The sequence below is a fragment of the Myotis yumanensis genome, unplaced genomic scaffold (genome assembly GCF_028538775.1).
Source record: "Myotis yumanensis isolate MYYU_CA2020_CCGP unplaced genomic scaffold, mMyoYum1.0.hap1 SCAF_1, whole genome shotgun sequence".
Taxonomy (NCBI): domain Eukaryota; kingdom Metazoa; phylum Chordata; class Mammalia; order Chiroptera; family Vespertilionidae; genus Myotis; species Myotis yumanensis.
The window spans coordinates 80087433-80109904 of NW_027223752.1; positions in this window are offsets into that span (position 1 = coordinate 80087433).

Consider the following 22472-nt stretch of genomic DNA (forward strand, 5'->3'; position numbering starts at 1 on the left):
TTTCCCTCTGGGGAGGTTCCCTTTTTAAAATCATCATTTTCCCTTTAGGTTCTGTGTCTGGCTCATTTAGCTCTAAATACATACCACCCTTCTGAACATGTGGATATCATGGGTCTCAAGAAAATCTTCCCCTATCAGGTGAATTGAGGTTGATTTGACCAGTAAAATATATGTTGCCTCATAACATCCCCTAGTTGAAAGGGGATAGGTTCTGATTTAAAAACAGTCATTGGTTGGTTAGATATCCCTACCATTTGCACGAAGCTTTACTCTGAGGGAGAGGGAAACTCAGTCAGGTAGGGTTAAGAATGGACAAAGTGGCCCCAGTATCTACAAGGGCCTTAATAACTTCCTCTTTTATGATAATTTCAATTTCTCCTAAAGTATTAGTATGGAGAAGGGGAAATACCCTCTCATAGTCCTTAGAGCAGCCCTATGTTTACTTTCTCTTTGTAAATCCCATTTCAGTTTTCTACAATCTTATGGTGACCTGCTTTTTTTTTTTTTTTAACCTGGCTTTAATTGTAAAAACAGACTCCTCTACAGTTTCACAGCAGACCTTATTTAGTAATTCTGTTGCCTTGCTCTCAGAAATCAGTAGGTGTATTAATTGGAATAGGTCAGAACATCCAGGATTACATGTTCTAACAGTTAAATTTCTTTGTGAATCCATCAGGGTCCCGGATAAAATTGGGAACAGTTGCTGGTTTCTGTCTAGCTGAGACAAGCTTTTTTTCCAAAGGGAGCTATTAGAATTCCTATTCTCATTTTCCCATAAGTCAGTGGTAGTGGAAGAGACAGAGTGGAAGGAAGAAAGGAGGGGAAAGGACAAGAAAGCTCAGAAAGCAAAAGATATAATGGAGCTATAAAAAAAGAATTTATCTGTGTTTCTCCTTAGAAGCTTCTAATTTCCAAATCAAGATACTCTTTCCATTCATTCATTCATTCAGTTTCATTTTAGAGCTGGCATTTTTCTGATTTTTTTTGCATGTACCCAAAGACAACTGCAATTTTAAGTTATTTTCTAGCTAAACCTTCCCATTTCTGTAAAGCACTTGCAAGTAAAGACTTCCTATCAGGAGTATTAATGAGGGCTGAGGGCTGGGAGTTTCCAACCTTGGAGGCACAATTTCTCATGTTAATTCTAGTTTTTTGTTTGTTTGTCTGTCTTTGTTTTTATATCTGCTGTCTGAGCAACTTTTCCAGGGCTGTTATGTAGTGGGTCAAAGTGTGCTGCTTATGGGTTGAACTCCACGAAGCTCTCATCCCTCAAGTCCCATGTAACCCTCTTACATGCCTCAGTTTCTCTCCCGGCTGTCTAAAACAATCAGACGGGCTTGGGGCACTGATCGACTAAAACTATGGCTGCTCCACTGGAAGAGCCAATCAGTTTAATTACAGTTTATTTGGGATTTCCATTTGGGGCTCCTGCATGTTGTGAGGAATGACCTCTGACACCTCCACAAGGATTCTTTGTTGCCTAAGAACATCTAAGATTCGGGCTGAGGGAGGATGTGCCCTTTATCTCTGGAGTTGAACGGGTATAGCTCTCATTTATACAGTGAAGGATTTTTTGCTTAGACTCTCAGAAAGCAATTCCAATTGAAAAGCCAGAGTTAAAAACCAGCCACCCATTTTTTTTTTTTCCTCCTGTCTTGCCTTAGCCTGAGTTCTGTTAACCCTTAGCTCCACCTCAAGGATTTAAAAATACAGCTCAAATGAAGTCCGACCCTCTAGCAATAGCAAGGGAAGTTCCTGGATCTAAGAAACAACTCACCCAAGTTTACCCAATGGGTGGGGAACCGGTAGACTCAATGGGCCCTTTGCTGAATCCTAGGACCAGGCCCGGGTCTGCAGCGTGGTCCTGGGTGAGCTCCTCCTTCTCCTCCTCCTTCTTTTTCTTCCTCCTGGGGAGGGGGAAGGGAAAGGATGGAGAGGGAAGGGTGTGCTTCCTGGAGGGAGAACGTCTGGGTGAGCTTCTTTAGAATCCTGCCGACTACTCCATAGAATGTGAATGTGAGAAACATTCAAACCTGTGGAGAATTTTTTGTGAGTTTATTTGAGCCAAATTGTTGACAAATGTCAGGAAGCAGACTCTCAAAGGATTGAGATAAAGTTCTGGAGAATGTCAGTTTTGCACCTTGTTTTAGACATTACAATAAAAAAGAGGAGATGTAAGCAAGTTACGTGAAATCCACTGGTGATAGATCAGAGAGGTGGGAGAAAGCAAAGCGGGGAAACTTCTGGGCTTGCATACAAAGTAAAATGATAGACACATACTAGTACTTCTTCTAGGTAGGTGGGTACAAGATAGTTAACAGTCAACAATTAACTCAATACCAGTGAGAGGATTTGTGGTCTCTGCAGAGTGTGCCTGTGCTTTGAGGGGTCCAGGAAAAGGAAAATTGGTTTGACATTCCAATGATATATTATTATAGATGCAAAAAGGCAATAGACAGACTTAGTTCAGGTAAAGATTGACCTTTGTCAGGGAAGATACCGGTCTAGGATATGACTAGCCACCATAAACTGCTTTTTAGTTTAAAAAGTTTTAATTTCGGACCATCCTTTGAAGTTACTTTAGGTCTCTGATTTTGCAAGGCTTCCATGCAAGCCTTCCCTGAGCTAGTCAGGTTAGCACGTGGCTCCTTTTTGTCCACAGTGAAGAGGGACTACATGGTTTAGGGCTCTGATTCCAGGTGAGAAGTAAGAACTTTATTCTTGAGGCAAGATGGGAATCATTGAAGGCTTTTAAACTTAGGGCCCACAGGTGAAAATCACACGGTAGTATTTTGATGAATTGAAGCTTAACTGAAAGCAGAAAGGCTTGTTTTGATGGGAGAATTACTTTCACCCCAAAATAGCTGTATAGAATAGCATAATTGGTGGTGTTAAGAATTTGGTTTTTAATCAGGTTGAGGTATTTTGTACTGTTTAAAAGAATTTGCTGTTGGGAGCATTTTAGATCTTGCTCCCCTGCATATGTGTCAGTTTGGCTAAAATAAACTCATAAATGTTCTCTAAAAAGTAAAATAAGAATAATAGGCTGTTATAAAATAAAACGTAAAGGCAAAGTGCAAGAATTAGAAATGAAAATATACATTTAAGTTAAATTAGTTTTCTCTTTTTTAGATTAAAATTTTGAATAGGTGATATAATTACATAGTTAAAAAATTAAGTAACTTTAAATGCATACAGTGAAAAGTTTTACCTTCATTTTGTCCTCCATCTGCCCTTTCTGCCCCATCCACTGGTAACTACTTTTATTAGTTTCTGTGTGTTCTTCCAGGATTTATAAAAACATAAACAAATAAAAATATGTATTCTTTTTTTTTCTTCTCTTGTTATTACACACAGAAGTTAGCATTTTATAGGTACTGTTCTGCATCTTGCTATTTTATTGTATCTTAATATATCTTGGATATCTTTTCACATCAATAAATCAGTGTGCTTTCTTGTTGAGTTAGGTCAGTGTTGTCAAAGATGCATATCTGTCACCTCGCACTTTTTAGAAGCAAAGGAAGAACATGGCCTTAAATTTTTTTAGTCATTACCCACTTTGTTTGTTGGTTACTAATAGGAATACAGACAAAGAGATAATGTTACTTGCTGCCCCTTCAAAGCCAGAAGATGGGGAGACTGGAACCATTCATTCTGTGCTGTGCCTTCTATTTAAATTGATTTGGCTTAGATTTGCATTGCCTTTTTCTTTGTAAATAGGCCTCTGCTTTTCATAATGACTTTTGTTTCTAAGGGACACCCTTTGAACAAACACTGGCTACCTGCCTGCTTTTTCTGTCATTGTAAATTTGAATTTTAATAAAAATGAAAAATTTCCTGTCTTTAATCTTTATGCCAGATTTTAAATTTTGGCCTAAATTAGATTTGATGTTGTTTGGGATTACTCTGCCTTTGTTCTCTTGAATGCATACAGTCAAAGAAGTCCCATTCTTCCATCAGGTTTTCACTTTCACTTCCATCTCAGTTTGTTCATTCCAGGAAGCTTACTTTATCTCACTTGTCAGTCTTTTTGTTTTCTCTTGTTCTCTTTTCTTCTTTCTGTTATTAATGTTTTTTATGCCATTTTGTTTGTCAGCCTTAGTCTTTTCTTTTTCTATTTTATTTTGTAATGTTTCTACCCAAGCTCCTGCTCTAATCCTATATAATAAAAGGGTAATATGCAAATAGACCAAACAGTCAGTATGACACGCACTGACCACCAGGGGGCAGATGCTCTGCGCAGGAGCTGCCCCCTGGTGGTCAGTGCGCTCCCACAGGGAGATCAGTCAGAGATCCCCCAAGGGCTCCTGAACTGCAAAAGGGCACAGGCTGGGCTGAGGACACCCCCCACCCCAAGTGCACGAATGTCGTGCACCGGGCCTCTAATCTATATATATAAAAACCTAAGCAACCAGATGACCAGCTGGTAGCTATGACGCCCACTGACCATCAGGGGCAGGCGCTCAATGCAGGAGCTGCCCCCTGGTGGTCAGTGTGCTCCCACAGCAGGAGCACTGTGTTGCTCAGCTGACCATTGTGCACCAGAAGCTGGGCTCATGGCTGGTGAGCGCAGCTGCAGCGGCACTATGAGCAGCCTACAGGAATCAGGCTGAAACTTCAGTCCAACATCCCTTGAGGGGTCCCGGATTGGAGAGGGTGCAGGCTGGGCTGAGGGGACCCCCCGCAACCCTCCGCCGCATGAATTTCATGCACCGGGCCTCTAGTTTTATAATAAAAGACTGGTAGAAATATAATGCTACTTTATGTGTAGCCTGACCCGTTCCAGTTCTGTCAAGTGTTCTTTTTACCATCAAAAGTTGTCTAAGGTCAATTCCAGTTCATAATATTAATCCCCACAGCTCCTCCAAATAATAATATATAGCTACCACCACTGTTAGCATCCCACCAACTCCATCAAACAAAGTATGAAAATAATTTAATCTCCACTAGGGGACCAAGTTGATATTTGTCACAGTGGTTGTTTGGATATGCTTGTTTTGGACGTGGGAAAGTTCTCACTCTGCACACCTATAGAGAGGCTGTTAGGGACTCTGTGAAGCCCCTGAAATGCAAGATTTTGTTTGTGTCTGAATTTGGGAGGACAGGAGAAAGTTATTCGGTTTCCTTGGATGCTTACTTGGCCAACTCTCCCTCCTCCTTCACAAAATGAATAGAAACCACTTCTCCCCTCTTTTTTCCCTCTTTGGTCTTCGTTTTTCTAAATTTTTCATTCTTTATGGCTACCCAGCTTCTAAAATATTTTCTATCTACTGACTCTTCACTTCAGGATAACTCAATGGCTGGCCTAAGGGCTTGTTGGCAGGACTCCCAAGCACCTAGGAAACTGGTCTTTGTTATGTTTCCATAGTACAGGGTTCAGGATTGTTCTCAGAACAGAATATACTAGCCTAGAGAGTTTGAAAGAGATACTTTAGAGAAACTAACTGTACCCTGCAATACTATTGTGCATTGTATAATTCTTAGACACACGAGGGGCTCAAGGAAGGGCTCTGGACATTTGCTTATGAGAACAAGTAGGCTGGACTGAGAAAGGCTGTTACATTTCTACAGTCTAATATGACTGTCACTTAGCGTTTTCAATGCAAGGTTGTGGTGGAGATGTTGGAGTTAAGATGTTTATACTGTCTGAATTGAAAAACTTGTTCATCTCTTTGAGTCACTGACTTTATTGTGTGATTTTTTTGGATAAAGAATCCCGTTTGATTTATTCAAGTGATGTCTGTGTCAGGTATTGTCATCAATCTATACCTAATATTGACATTTTTCATTATAGTGGGCACTCAGATGACCATACATTTACTTGACAATCTTGTGTTGTATTTATATTTGTCATTTTTTTCTATTTATTTTGAACTCTATCCACTGAACCAAACTGGCCAGAGCCTGAAAAGACTTTTAACTGATTGACCTTTTTTAAAATTTTATTTTAAAATATATTTTATTGATTTTCTTTACAGAGAAGAAGGGAGAGGGATAGAGAGTTAGAGACATTGATGAGAGAGAAACATCGATCAGCTGCCTCCTGCACACCTCCTACTGGGGATGTGCCCACAACCAAGGTACATGCCCTTGACTGGAATCGAACATGCCAAGGATAATTTTTCCATTGATTTTTACAGAGAGTAGAAGAGAGAGGGAAAGACAGAGAGAACTATTGATGGGTTGCCTCCTGCACACGCCTTGACCAGGGACCGGGCTGGGGAGGAGCCTGCAACCGAGATACATGCCTTTGACCAGAATTGAACCCGGGACTCTTCGGCCCACAGGCTGATGCTCTATCCACTGAGCCAAACCAGCTAGGGCCTGATTGCCTTTTAACAAAGCCTCACTGGATACTTTGTAGGAAATCAACAGTATGAGGCAAAAATGGAAGTAAGGAGATCAAATAGGAGACCACTGTGGTAGATCAGACTGAAGGTTGGTTTGGGGTTGGACCAGTGGTGGTGATGGAGGTAATAAGAAGAGGCCAGATTCTGGAGATATTTTGAAGGTATAGCAGATATGACTGAGAAGTAGGAAATGAGAAAAAGAGATAAATCAAGAATATCTTCTATTTCGGCCTGATATATCAGGTGAATGAAATTGCCATTTCCTGAGATGAGACCTTGAGGGAAGAGTAATTTTGCTTTTTCAGCTGTTATGTTTGGAAAATCTAGACCTTCAGCTGGGCATGTGGAGTGTGCAGTCGAATAAATTAGTCTAGGATAAAAAATAAGAGTTTTAAGCTAGATATATAAACTTGGAAGTCATTGGCATATAGATGGCATTAAAGCAAGTGATCTGGATGATATCATCCAGGACAGAAATCAGGATGAGGAGAAGGATCCAGCAAAGGGGTTTGAGAAAGACCCATTAGGAGGGTAGGAGGAAAATCAGGAAGTAGGATGTCTTGGAGGGCAAGTAAAGAGAGTGGTCAAGGTCACTGCTGACTTTGACAAATAGTATCAGAGGAGCAACACCTTGATTGGAGTAAACACCGGAGATATGAGACATGAGGAAATAGAGACCGCATGTACAAACAACCCGGTTGAGAAATTTTGCTATATAAGGAGTGGTAGTTGAATGTGGAGTCAAGAGAAGGAACTTTTGTTTTTATTTTTTGTTGGGAAATGTTTTGAAATGGAAAGGAACCAACTAGGACTTGGGTGTGATTTGAAGGAGGAGAGAAGATGGATAGGGAGCCTTGATAGTGAAAGGAAATGAGTCCAACATTGGGAGTTTAACTTTGACTTGATGCCTGTTCATAGAGTGTAGAGAGCTAAGAAACAGAGAAACTGCTCTATAAGGTGGTCCCCGCAGGGGCTAATGACTCTGTTTATACTCTTCAAAGGTATTAGAGGGAACACATTCCTCCCTTCCCAGAACCTCAGTGCTAAAATCTAGCTTAGAGACCCCAAAGGCTACTTGTATAATGTCGCCAGGTTTTAAGAGCTGGAGGGAAAAAAGCAGTTATAAAGTTGATTGTGTGTGGGGGAATGGCTAGTATAGAGAAAAATTGTAGCTATTTGTGTTGAAGCATTTTTAAAAAATGAGGCTGTATCATAAATAGATTGACTCCCCTGGGAGTAACCACTGCCACTATGATTTCAAAAGGGCCATTGATGCTGAACCAAAAGTGTGTGGCCAAATTTTAACAAAAAAGGCAAGTAGAGAAGAACTTAATCTGTGATGAGAGGGAGGAAGACAATAGACTTTTTATGTGAATAAACACAGAATGTACCATGTACATAATGCATTACAGTTTACAAATGATTTCCATTCTTTGTCCTTTTTAGTTTTTAAAAAATATATTTTTATTAATTGCAGAGAGGAAGGGAGAGGTATAGAAACATCAGTGATGAGAGTTAGAATCCTCAGTCAGCTGCCTCCCACATGCCCCCCATTGGGGATCAAGCCTGCAAACTGGGGAGGAGGAGGGAATTGAACCATGACCTCCTGGTTCCTAGGTTGATGCTCAACCACTGAGCCAGCCAGCCAGGCTCCATTTTAGTTTTGATATTTATAGAGGCTACTGAGTAAGTATCATTAATTTTATTCTAATTTTCATTTTTCAGATGAAAAAAGAGAGGCATAGAATAAGGTTACTTGATTTTTCCACCATCACACAAAGCAAAGGAATGGCTAAGCTAGGACTCAGATTCAGGACTTTTGTCTTTGTATCTTTGAATCTACAGAGAATGATGTGGCTGGATGATGTGTCAAAACACATCACATATTTAGGCTGAATATGAAAGATCTCAAGGAAGTTAAGGTTGGTGGCACATTAAAGATGAATCAGGTAATGAGGAAATGTCCTCTATTATTTAATCAATCAATCAGTCAATCAATCAATCAATTTTTGTCTTCTATTATTTAAAAAAAAATTGTTAAGCCCTGGCCAGGTGGCTCAGTTGGTTAGAGAGTCATCTATCTCATTTTGCCAAAGTTGTGGGTTCGATCTTCAGTCAGGGTACACGCAAGAATCAACCAATGAGTGCATGGATGAGTGGAACAACAAATCGATCTTTTTCTCAAATAAATAAATAAATAAATTTTTTAAAAAAGAATGATATAAAATGAGAACCAAATTTATTCTATGCAACTTTGAAGAGTTAGGACCAGAACTAGGAGACAGATCCCACTAAATATTAGGAAGAGCTCCACAAAAAAAGAAATTGTTATGTTCTTGAACTGTTGAAACGGGGGCTAGATGAATATTTAGCAAAGCTATCAAGGGAAATCTTTGACCTTACAACCTCTAAAATTGTGTTCAAATCAAGTCTCTTGAAATATTAGGACTGGTTTGCGAAAACCTAAATAACAGTGGTACAGTTCCTCAACACTCTAGTTATACAGAAGGAAGTCAGGATGTTTTACTGTACTTTCTTGTTGCAATAATTACATATCCAAGTATTTCCATTTCTGCAGACCAGCTGCAGGCTGGTAGGTGATGAGTCTGGGGTGGGAGTGGGGGATGGCGGGTGGCTAGGTTAGGAAGAGTAGGGAACTGTGACTGATCCCAAGCAAAAGTGAAAGCAATTCACTGCTTTATTGGGCAGGGAAGGCAACCGTTAGTTAAGCAATTGAAAAATCAGCAGCAGCATCTCAGCAGGAGTTTACCAGTGTCTCAGGGAGGATGAGAGCAGGAAGGGTTACACAGGAACTTTGGGCTGGAAGCCGAGCACGGAGTTTCAGTCAGTGGTGAAAGAAGCCTTTTGTTCTGAAAGGTAGTTTAGGGGGAGGGTGTTTTGTGGGCAGTAGTTTGTGAGGAAAGTGTTTGTCAGGAAGAGGGTATAGGGCTAGTAATATGAATAGCAGGGCTTGTTGAGAAATGTGCTTTGCAGGGAACTTGCTTTCCTGGGGCTGTGTTTGGTGCCCTGAGAGAGGCTACAGGGGCAGAAGGAAGCATCCCAGCTATGGGTTTTAAATATATGTATATAATTCAAAACTTTAATTTAAAAATTTTATGGGATTATAAAAATACATATTAGAGTAGAACAATTGGATAATATAAAGAAGAAATAAATAGCTCCTTTGTCCTCTCACTGTTACTTACTATGAATTTGATATATTTTTTGGAAATTTTAAGTCTCCACTTTGTCTCAAACTTTTTACTTTGAAAATCTTCAAGCCTAGAGAAAAGTTGAAAGAACAGCGTGATACACATTAGTATTCATACCTTCTACCTAAGCCATCAATTGTTAACATTCTGCCACATACACACCCTTCTGTTTTCCTGAGCCATTTGAAAGTAAGTTGTTGCAAACATCATGTCAATTCACTTTGAAATACATAGGCATGCATCTCTAAGAATAAGGACATTCTCCTACATGGCAACGTTACCATTATCTCACTTAAGATCATTACAGCCCTAGCCGGTTTGGCTCCTTGGATAGAGTGTCACCTGCAGACTGAAGGTTCAGGTTCGATTCCAGCCAAGGGCACATGCCTGGGTCACGGGCTCAATCCCCAGTAGGGGGTGTGCAGGAGGCAGCCAATTGATAATTGTCTCTCATCATTGATGTTTCTATCTCTCTCTCCCTCTCCCTTCCTCTCTGAAATCAATAAAGAAATATATATATATGTATATATATATATATATATATATACATATATATATATAATTTTAAAAAGATCATTATTAATTCAGTCAGATCTGCATTGCATCTGTCTTATTTATCAACTAATGGCCCAGTGCATGACATTCGTGCACATTAAAAGGGAATTAATTAGAGGAAAAATTTTAATATTGCTATTTTGTTTCCATCTCTTCATCCCAGTCTCTCCTAGTCTCTGTCTCTCTTTGTTTTTCTCAGCAGTCCCCCAGGCCTCCCTGCCTATCCTCTCTCCCTCTTCCTCATTCCCAGCTGGGAGGGGGTGGGGCCAGTGGGGGCAGCTCCACCCTCTGCCTGCCCTGGGGCCTCATTCTGAGAGAGACTCCAAAAGCAAGCTGGGAGGAAGGGAAAGAAAGGGAGAAAAGGCTGTGAGCTGGTGGGCGCTGTGTGTGTCTGTGCGTGTGTGTGGTTGTGAGTGAGTGCGAGTGCCGACCCCGCCTCCCTAGGCCCCATCCTCGCTGCCACAAGTCCCCAACCACCAGAGCCTACTGTGCTCACAGCCTGGGCGTTAGGTTGAGCCTTCAGTCGTTTTGGATGTGACGGACCCTGGCTCTGTGTGTGAGTGTGTGTGTGTGTGTGTGTGTGTGTGTGTGTGTGTGTGTATATATATATATGTATATATGTCTTATTACAGATTCTGCATGCTTTCCCTTTTCTTATTTCTCTTGGTCATCTTTAAAGACAGAACTTCAATCATTTATCTGGCTGGTCAGCTAAACCAAGGCAACTGTATACTGGGGATGGTAAAAAAGGGACCCGCCAAGAGCATGGGAACCTGGAAGCCTGTCAGAAGGGCATCTCTCAGAGTTCAGGATTCTTTCTTTCTCCTGAGCTCATCTCAACTGCTCTCCTCCAGAATGTGTCTTGGTGTGGGCCTCTTTGAGTTCATCTTGTTTAGGACTCTTTGTGCTTCCTGGACCTGTATGTCTATTTCTTTCACCAGGTAAGGGAAGTTTTCTGTCATTATTTTTTCCAATAGGTTTTTTATTTTGTTTTGAAAAAAAATTTTTTTTATTGACTTCAGAGAGGAAGGAGAAGGGAGAGAGAGATAGAAACATCAACAATGAGAGAGAATCATTGATTGACTGCCTCCCACATGCCCCTGATGGGGGATTAAGCCTGCAACCTGGGCATGTGCCCTGACTGGGAATCAAACCATGACCTCCTGATTCATACATAGGTCATTGCTCAACCACTAACCCACGCCAGCCAGGTGGTTTTTGATTTCTTGCTCCTTCTCTTCTCCTTCCAGTACCCCCATGATGCAAATGTTGTTGGTACACTTGAAATGGTCCCAGGGGCTCCTTACACTACCTTCATATTTTTTATTCTTTTTGCTGTTCTAATTGGATACTTTTTGCTTTCTTATATTCTAACTTCTTATTTATTTATTTATTTATTTTTGTTGTTGCTGGGCATTTCCTGTTTTTTTTTTAAAATTGTTTTATTGCTTAAAGTATTACAAAGAGTATTACATATGTCTCCTTTTTTTCCCCCCACACTTGACAATCCCCTAGCCTCCCCTACCCCCCAGTGTCTTATGTCCATTGGTTATGCTTATACAGTGGGGCCTTGACTTACGAGTTTAATTCGTTCTGAGACTGAGCTCATTAAGGAGCTCGTTAATATATTCCAACTTCTTGATTTGATTCTCAGAGTCCTCTACTCTCCTGTTGATCCTCTGTAAATTATTCTTTATTTCAGTTACTGTATGCTTAATTTTTGACTGGTCCTTTTTTGTGTTGTTAATGCTCTCATTAAGTTCCTTAAAATTCTCACTAAGTTCTTTGAAATTCTCATTAAGTTTCTTGAGCATCCTTATAAATTGTTTTGAACTCTGTATCTGGTAGTTTTCTTGCTTCCATTTCATTTAATTCTTTTTTTTTCTCGAAAATTTTCCTGTACTTTTACTTGTGACATGTTTCTTTGTTTCTGCATTTTGGCTGCTTCCCTGTGTTTGTTCCTGAGTATTAGATAGATCTGCTATGTCTGCCAGACTTCATATAATCACCTTGAATAGTAGGTGTCTTATAGGGCCCAGTGGCTCAGCCTCCCCAGACACCTGAGTTGGGCATGCCAGGTCCACTCCTGTGTTAGGTGTGCTTTGTCCTATTGTAGGTGAGCCTTGATTAATTCTGGTGTCACTGGGAGGGACTGACCTCCAGGCCAATTGGTTGTGAAGATCAGCTGTGACTACAGCAGAAGAGCTGCTATGCAGGAGCCAATCCTATGGAGCAGGACTTGCTTCAGTTGGGCTTTGGTGCTCACTGAGTCCATCCCTTGAGTGTGTCACTGGTGAATATGGAAGAGTTGTAATCCAGCATGGATGAAGTTGATCACCAGGTGTACTGGCACTGGGCCTCCTGGGAGGTGAAAAGTCAGCCATTGCCTGTGCCCCACCTAGGGCTACCCAGTATGTGCTACAAAGCAAACTGCAGATGGCTGCTACTTGTGTTGAGCTTGGAGGTGCCTAGGAGAGGCCAAGCTGTGACCCACTAGTGCCAGGCCTGGAGCCACTTATTGAGAGGTATAGGGCATGCTGAAGCCAGCTACTGCTTGTTTGAGAGATTTTAGAAAAGTCCAAAACATGGGGCAAGAGAAGCCAGTTATACGAAAAATGGTTTGGATGACCTGCAAATAGGGACAACCAGGTTCTAAGAGAATTATCAGAACAGGGGGAAAAGTGTGAGCCAGATTGATGGAGATTCAGATATGGCGCAGCCTGTCAGCTCTATGGCAGGAAGGACTCAATAAAGGAACACTGGCCTCTGTCAACACTTCTGTTTGGGAGAAAGCTCTTGCCCTGATTCTAGACAAGTTAGTTTCTCCCTGAATGTCCCAGGTTCTTTTCAAGCTGCTGCCCAGTGCTGCCCAAGTAAGTCCATGCACAGACCCTTTAAGAGGAGCTGCCTGGGACTCCTGCAGCCTCTGTGTCACTCATTCCACAATCCCCACTGGTTTTTACAGCCAGAAGTTGTGGGGACTTCTCTTCCCAGTACTGAGACCCTGGGCTGGGGGGCCTGGTATGGGACAGGGACCCCTCTCTCCTAGAAACCCACACAGCCAAGATATTCTTCCCCATTTTAAACTACCACATGTGGATGTGGGACCAGCTATTTCCAAGATTCTGCTTGGTGTCTGTCCTATTAGTCTCCATATGCTTCTTTAATTACCTAGTTGTAGGACTTCAATTCAGCTAGACTTCAGGTGTTTCTGAATGATGGTTTTTCTATATTTTAGTTGTAAATTTTGATGTGGTTGTGGGAGGTGGTGAGTACCAAGGTTACATAGTATGCCATCTTGACCAGAAGCCTGTCTTTCTTTCTTTCTTTCTTTCTTTCTTTCTTTCTTTCTTTCTTTCTTTCTTTCTTTCTCTCTTTCTTTCTTTCTTTCTTCTTTTTTTAAAGGAAATGGCCAGTTATGCTGTGGTTAAGACTTCTCTCTTCACCCTTGAAAAAACCCACATTTGATCACAGCAATAAATGGTCAGGCTTAACAGCCCCAAATTTAACCACTTGTGTAAAGTCATAACCAGTTTTTTTTTTAATATATATTTTATTGAATTTTTACAGAGAAGAAGGGAGAGGGATAGAGAGTTAGAAACATCGATGAGAGAGATCGATCAGCTGCCTCCTGCACAGCCCCCAGTAGGGATGTGTCCGCAACCAAGGTACATGCCTTTGACCGGAATCGAACCCGGGACCCTTGAGTCCGCAGGCTGACACTCTATCCACTGAGCCAAACCGGTTCGACAAGTCATAACCAGTTTTATTGCAAAAGGTCCCTGTACATATTTACCAATTCTAGTACCTTAATAGTTACCCAACAAGTCAATACAGAAATATGATCATGAGAAGCAAGAAGTACTACCCAACCCTTCTTCATATTAGCAACTTGTCCCTCCTGAGCAATAGTATTCACCTCACAGAGGTCTGTGAACAGTCACTTTTTGCATTCATCCTGAGTAAAAGATGGAATAACTTAAGTATAAATGCAACATATTATAAACAATTTCTTACCAAAAAGTCACAAATTAAACCAAAGTATTTTACAGATTTGCCTTCACTTAAGCTCTCTCTCCCCTTATCCTGCCAGCCAGCTAGATGTCTTTGAATATGATGATGACTCTCTTAGCATGGCTGGCACATAGATTAATATCTTCAAATAAACCCACCAGGTAAGCTAAGTAGCCTTTTGCAGCACATGGGTGGTGGTACTCTGAAACTCAGTGGATTTCTGGTAACAATGGATTTCTCTAAACCCAATGGTCCTGGGCCTGTAATGATGAGGGTTTTTTTTTCACCCTGCTACTAGATGCGGGGCACTTTCCCAGCCATGGATTTGTGAGCATTCTGTTTGGTTTGGGCCATATTCTTTACCCAGCTCTGAAGTCTTAGGCTGCTTCTTCATTGGCCATGCTGCTTCTGCTGCCCAAGTTGGAGACTCAGTCAAAAGCAGAGTAAAGAAGCTGCACTAATGAACAACCAAACTGTTAGGGGCAGAAATAGAATATTGAGGCTTAGCTATTATCCTATATAATAAAGATGTAATATGCAAATGGTCATTATGCCATGAAGCATAATGACCGGCTGCATAACGACTGGATCACGGATCAGCAGGAGGGTGGGGCAGTGAGCTACAAGCAGGCAGCAGAGAGCTACAGGGGGCAGAGGGGCGGAGGGAGCTATAGGAGGATGGGGCAGCAGGCGGAGAGCTACTGGAGGGCAGCAGCAAGCTACTGGCACACGGATTTGTGCGCAGGGCTACTAGTAAGAAATAAAGCAAGAAATATCAATCATGCTCTGTTAACTATGATTGTTTTGTTCTGATTAAGGAAAGCTCATTCTAACTTGGCTGGGAGTCAACCTTGGACCTGGCAGTTAACCTTGGAACTGGGAGTCAACCTTGGAATGCTGTCCATTCCGTTTAAGAACTGCCTATTATCATGGAAAGATTAACAACTTGTTGCACAAATAATGCGCCCCAGGCCACATTGTCTACTTCCCATGCCTGTAATTCCTACTTCCCCAAGTAATCTTTGTCCTACTCAATATAAGCAGCTGACTTATGGGGGGTTGCAGATTTTTGTCAATGACCTGCTGCTCTATCATGTTGCCTGCATTATTGGAATAAATACTCAGATATGATTTAACCCTGTCTCTGCTTAATTGACTCAAGTAGTGACAGGTAGCCTGGACTTATTAGTTGTCCAGGTACAAAACCACTTCGGTGATGGGAGTAATTTCATTAAAAAAAAAAAAAAAGTCAGGGAAAGAAGATGACTGTTAAAGGAATGTATCTCAAATGGTGGAATCTTAAAAGTGAACAGCTAATAGGAAAGGATATTTTTTCGGATTGTAATAGAAAGAACCTTTAAGAATCAGCCCTAACCAGTTTGGCTCAGTGGATAGAGCATCGGCCTGTGGACTAAAGGGTCCCAGGTTCGATTCTGGTCAAGGGCAATGTACCTTGGTTGCAGGCACAACCCCAGTAGGGGGTGTGCAGGAGACAGCTGAGCGATGTTTCTCACTCATCGATGTTTCTGACTCTCTATCCTTCTCCCTTCCTCTCTGTAAAAAAAATCAATAAAATATATTTTTTTAAAAAAAGAATCATGTCATTAGGTGATTTATTTTTATCCAACAAGCCTGGCCCTGTGTGAGCCATGGGGCCCTGAAGAGAATCTGAAGGCATTTTTGTAGTCTCATGCAAATGAGCAACATCCATTCTCTCTTCTTCTTCCTCTCTCCCAGGGCAGGCTGATTCCACTTGCTCCTGATTCCCTCCAGAGTTACTGTTGGAGGTAGAGGATGACAAATAGGGGCCACAGTGCTAACCTTCCTGGTGTCTCTCCCCTGATCTCCAGCACTGATTTCCCCCACATACATTCACCCCTCTTCTGTCTCTCCCTCAGCCCTTGAGAATCCCATTTCAATTCTGCTCATGATAGAAAAAAGTGAACAAATACAAAGAGTCACTATTGTCAAGCTACTAACTGTGAGAAATGCTCACCTGTCCGAATTCAAATAATGGACTTGGAGGCAGAAGTATGGCAAAAACGAGACTTTTAATATGTTCTTGAGAGTGGGTGTCTGTCTGGTTATACAGGCACACCTGGAGTGGTGAACATAGTCTATTTATTCAGCCCCTCCTCTGGTTCCTCATTGGCTGAGTTCAATGGGGTCACCTGTGTCCTCATATGTTCCCCAGGCCTTATTGTCTCCTATTGGGCCATTTTAAAAAAAATTGGGCTGAGGCCTTTTCTAATTGCCTACACCTCCCTTTGTCTAGTGGAATCTTCCTGGAAAATGCACTACCAGCCATGCGCACAGTTCTCATACCCTCTCCCCACCCACTCCTCACCTTCTGTTTGCCCTGGGGAAATTCAGTAACCAACTGGCCACATGCTGTTTCTTTTCTATGAAGATGAATCATAGAGGCCTGTCTCTTACACTGACTAAAATCAAATAGGCTCGCCCTAGCCAGTTTGGCTCAGTGGATGGAGCGTCAGCCTGCGGACTCAAGGGTCCCAGGTTCGATTCCGGTCAAGGGCATGTACCTTGGTTGTGGGCGCATCCCCAGTAGGGAGTGTGCAGGAGGCAGCTGATTGATGTTTCTCTCTCATCAATGTTTCTAACTCTCTATCCCTCTCCCTTCCTCTCTGTAAAAAATATATATATAAAAAAAAATCAAGTAGGCTGAAGCACGAAGAAACTATTCTACTCTTATGCTAACAAGCCTGGGAACTTAAACTTTTGAACTCTTCCTGTAGATAACCTTCTGATTATCCCCTGAAAGACTTGGGAGAGAATGTTCATATGTCCAGACGACCTGATGTTCATTATCCAGACCATCAGACATCTGGAAGATTATAATCTTGGGCTGATCCAGAATGCAGGATTGATACTTCTCAAGAATGAATGTTTAACTATAAGAACTCTTAGCTGTTCGTTGTTCTTTGCAGCACTCTTGGTTTTGCCTAGTTGTGTTTCTGGTTTGCAAGATACTTGAGTAAATCTTTATCAACTATGTCTAGTCAAGTCCTCCTCATGCATATATAATTGGTGGACAGCAATAGCTGGCTGCTGCCCAGTTTCAGACCTGATATGACTCAGCATTAGTGTGTGAGGTGAGGCTAGCCACTACCCAGGGCTGAAATAGTGCCACTTGTATACTAGTACTTGCCTCCCTAGGCTCACTCTTCCTTGAAACCTCTGCTATTTTGCATACTATCTCCCAGAACTGGGCAGTGGGAAGAGGAAAGCAGACGTAGGTCAGGAAGTGGTTTAAACTACTGGGTGCAAAATCCCCCAAATAAAAATAAAACGGCCTGAACTCACTCATCCTTCAATTCTTTTTTCACAAAGCAAGCCCACAAACTTCCTTTTTGTAATTTCCTTTTCCTTCAAGGTGATTTTCTTTTTATTTTTCATTATGAAAACTTTCAAACATACACTGAGGTAGAGAAGACTATAATTAATCCCTAAGTTCCCACCAATTTCAACAATAATTAACATTTTTCCCATCTTGTTTCATTTCTCCTCCCTATTTTACTATTTTTATTGATGTATTCATTTATTCTTAGGGTATTTCTAAAGCTAATTATAAGTGTATTTTAAAGTGGGGAGTCGAGCAGAGGAAACCAAGCTTAATGTGTTCAGCCCTCAACTCTGCCTCTCTAGCTCCCCATGGCTACCTCAGAGTCACACCAGGTACAAATAAAATCTCATAGCCTGATATTTATTCTTCTAATAAATAATGTTGACTACATTCTTTATGCCAGAAACTGTGCTGGGTACTGAGGAAAGGAAGAGAGCTAGGATAAGAACCTCTCAGTTCAGTGGGAAAGAAAAAAAGCAAAAGGGCAATACTGTTGGTGTGGCTTGATTATTTATATACTAGAGGCCCGATGCATGAAATTCATGCAAGGGGCTCAGCCCTCGCAGCCCCGACTTCCTCTGGAAGGAGGCCTGGAAGGATGTTTGGCTGTCCGGTCTAATTAGCATAGTATGCTTTTATTATTATAGATTATAGTTGCAGCAAGAGTGTTAAGTTGCTATACAGGCCTCCTTATGTCTGCTTTGTGAATCTAGAGCCATATATATATTTTTTTAAAAATATATTTTATTGATTTTTTACAGAGAGGAAAGGAGAGGGATAGAGAGTTAGAAACATCGATGAGAGAGAAATAGTGATCAGCTGCCTCCTGCACACCCCCTACTGGTGATGTGCCTGCAACCAAGGTACATGCCCTTGACCGGAATTGAACCTGGGACCTTTCAGTCCGCAGGCCGACGCTCTATCCACTGAGCCAAACCGGTTACGGCTAGAGCCATATATTATTGAGAAGGCCACAGAATTAACTTCTTTCTGAAAGTTTTCTAAAGGAATCTCAAGTTGGCCTTTTAAAAGCCTCTATTTTTTGCTATCTTGAATATAGAGAAACCAAGCCAAATAAACCCTTTCCACCCAGTTTCACCCATAATACAATTTGGGTAAATTCCTTTCTTCCCCAAATCCCCACAATGCCTTAAAGTTCCCGGTGTGCCAGGAAGTTATCTTCCTTATCTCCTGCAAAGCTGGGGTGCTATAGCCAAGTCCTAGGCAAGTTTTTCTGAGAGCCTTTGTAGGAATTGGTTCATTATAATGGATTAAGTGAGCATCATTCCCAAAATAACGTTCTGGCCCTGGCTGGTGTGGCCCAGTTGGCTGAGCATCGCCCTGTGCACTGAAAGGTCTCTGGTTCTATTCCTGACCAGCACACATGCCCAGGTTTTGGGTTCAGTTTTCAGTCAGTGTATGGGAGGCAACTGATAGATGTTTATCTCTCTCTCTCTCTCTTTCTCTCTCTTTCATCAATAAAAAATTATTTAAATAAATAACATTCTGGAAAAAATCTTGGTTGCATAACTTACTTTTCCATTATATCCTGGTAAAAAGGAGGACAAGTTCTTACTGAACCTATGCAAATAACTATGCTATAATAACAAGTACGGAGTCTTGTTAAGAGTTTTTAAATTCTTGGCTGGGGTATAAGGGGTAATGAGAATCAGATAACATTTAAAAATGTTTCTTTTGTTACAGAAGAACAGAGAAGAACCAAGCAACACTTAGAGAGATGGAGTTACATTTATTATTATTATGAGTGGGCCCAGAGAAAAAAATCTCTGGAAATCTGGGTGAAGTCACACAGGAAGTTTCCTGTATTTATACCTTTTTACCCTCTTTGTCTCCCAAATATGGGGTTTTCCGGTCCCCTTTGCAAGTTCTTAAAGAGCCCCTATGTGCTGGGGATTTGAGACCTCAAACAAAGGCTTGGCCTGGTGCCAGCACTGATAACTTCGTCTGGGGAAGATTTAATGGCCTCTCTGAAATGGGAGTAGTCTATATTCCTTATTATTTAAGCAAGCAATCATTTACAGAAGCCAAAATAGCAGGGTTAAAATTTCAAACAGCAGTTTTTATATAAGATGGATGCTTTAATTTCACTCAGAGGGAAAGGCAGGGAAAGATTGAAGAGGGTAAAGGAGAGATAAATGGTTATAGAAGGAGATTTGACTTGACACAATACAATATATAGATGATGTATTATAGAATAATTGTACACCTGAAACCTATATAATCTTATTAATCAATATCATCCCAATAAATTCAATAAAAAATGGTTATTTCAGTTAAAAAAAACAGAGCCTAGTAATTTGTTATGAATTACAGAGTTTAAGAAGAAGAAAAAGCCTTCTTCATATATTTAGAATAAAATGTTAAAACAACAATAACATTAAAGTAGAACATTAAAACAATATTCCAAATGAATAACCACAAATTTTCCTTTTCTGTTCATTTAGTCCTATATAACTAATTCTTGTTCTGCTAAATCTTGAGATAGCAATTCCATGAAACTGTCTGCTTTTTCATTAAAAAGAGTTCTGGAAATCTTGACTTAGTCCACTGGTTTGGTATGAAAGTTATCTATGTAATGTTAACTCAAAACCCGTACTTAGGAGTCTATACTTCAAGGCACTAATAGTGTGAAGTATCTGGTTTGGTCCCTTTTCTTGGGCCCTTCTTTGTTGAAGATATAAATTCTGGCCTGTAATTTATAGGAGAACCTTCAGGCAAATATTAGAGTAAAACAAAAACTATGTGTAAGTGACAGAACCTAAAAATGCTCAGGGTTAATTTATATCTGATAAATTTCAAATGTGAAAGGTTATGAAGATTCTTAAGAAGAATAATGCAACCTACAGGGAAATTTGGTTGTTTATTTGACATGCAAAACTGTAACAGGGGATGGATATACTATACTTATATAAAGCTATCCATATAATTTTAATAAATACTAAACCCAGCTTGTTACTCTAACTGGATTTTCTTATCAAAACTGGAGTTTACATGCTAAAAAAGGAAGTTTCCACCTTCTGAATTCCCACCAACTCCCTATAGGAATCACTGGCTGGACCAGATATATATATATATCTATATATATATATATATATTTGACCAGAGATATTAAGATGGATTTTTGAGACATAGGAGGTTCCACCCCTTGTCTCCATTCCCCCTTCTTCTCCAGTAGTGGACACTTGAATAAACCACTTTCCCTCTCACCAGCACCTGTCTCCCAAGTTTGGCTTTCTTAGTGGTGGGCAGCTGGACCTGAGGGTCATTTTCCCAGTTCCAAACTAGCTAATAAAGCCATTTCAAAAATATTTTTAGAGAAAATGTCTCTAAAGATTATTATTAAGCCTATTTCAAAGAAATCAGTGAATGTCACACTGATCCATAAAAATGGATGAACAGAACTTTTATAGAGCATGCAATCCAACTTTCCTAGCATAGGTGTAGGCTGTGAGAAGACAGAGAACTTGGCAAAGGGATTCATAAGTTAGATATGATTTTGGATAGTTCTTTCTGTAAACTTTGTTCTGAAGAGTGGGATGGTTGTGGTCTGTTTTATTGATCGTATGCTATTACTAAAACTCCTCCAACTTTACAGAAGCTGCCAAAATCACTCAGAAAGAACAAGTCATAGTGTGATAACTCCCCCAGAAGATCATCTAACAGATAGACTTGGGACTATGCAGGGCCTGAACAAGTGAGAGCCCAAATCAGGGGAACTGCAGTGGTTAGAGAGGGGATAAGAGGTTTATAACTGAAAGATCTAGCAGAAGTTGGAAGGATTGGGTTCTGTGGATTGTAGCGGGTTTGTGTGAATTCATTTTACAAATGTGAATTTTTATGGTTTCTAATAATAACTGAAAATATCCATCTTAGATATGCAAGATAGTTTTGGGCATTGATGGTAACCAATTGTTCTCTAGATCCATGAGGAAATGACCTAAACTGAGCAGACTATTAAGGGCAAGGCGAGAATGTAAGAGAAGGAACAATGGGTGGGAGTTAATGGATCAGGGTTTCATTCTTGTTCTTCCTTAGGCAAGTCACTTAATATCTCAGGGCCTCAATTTTATGGCAAAACAGGAGAAATAATTTTAGCTCTTTTTACTTGGTGGAGATGTTGTAAGGGTTATATGAGGTCATTTATGTGAAAATGAAGTAAAATGTAAAGCCATCTATTTGGCTTCCTAGAAAGCCAAAACAATATTTTTGTGTGGATTGGAAGAAAGGCTCCTTCTCAGGGGGAAGTCAACCCTGGGCCAGTTTGTATAATTTGGTGAGCAGAGCATGGGTTAGGTTTCAGTCTCTACTTACCACCTTGGCTGGCCATGCTTGAATGGAGCATAATCTTCAGAACTATTTCTGCAAGAAGAATCACACTATGTAATATTACAAGAAAGCATCACTGGCAAGATGGGTTTTTAAAAAAATCTTTATTGTTCAATCAGGCCAGCAAGCGGGGCAGATTATTACAGATGTTCCTCTTTTTTCCCCCCCGCCATAGCTCCCCTCCACCCAGTTCCCACCCCACCCCAGGCCACCGCCCCACTATCCTTGTCCATAGGTGTAAGCTCTTTGTCTAATCTCTTCCCACAACCCCCCCACCCCCTTCCCCCTGAGAATTGTCAGTCCACTCCCTTTCTATGCCTCTGATTCTATTACATTCACCAGTTTATTTTGTTCATCAGATTTTTTCATTTGATTTTTAGATTCACTTATTGATAGACATGTATTTGTTGTTCATAATTTTTTCTCTTTACCTTTTTCTTCTTCTTCTTCTTCTTAAATAATACCTTTCAGCATTTCACCTAATACTGCTTTGGTGATGATGTACTCCTTTAGCTTTTTCTTGTCTGTGAATCTCTTTATCTGACCTTCAATTTTAAATGATAGCTTTGCTGGATAGAGTAATCTTGGTTGTAGGTTCTTGGTATTCATCACTTAATATATTTCTTGCTG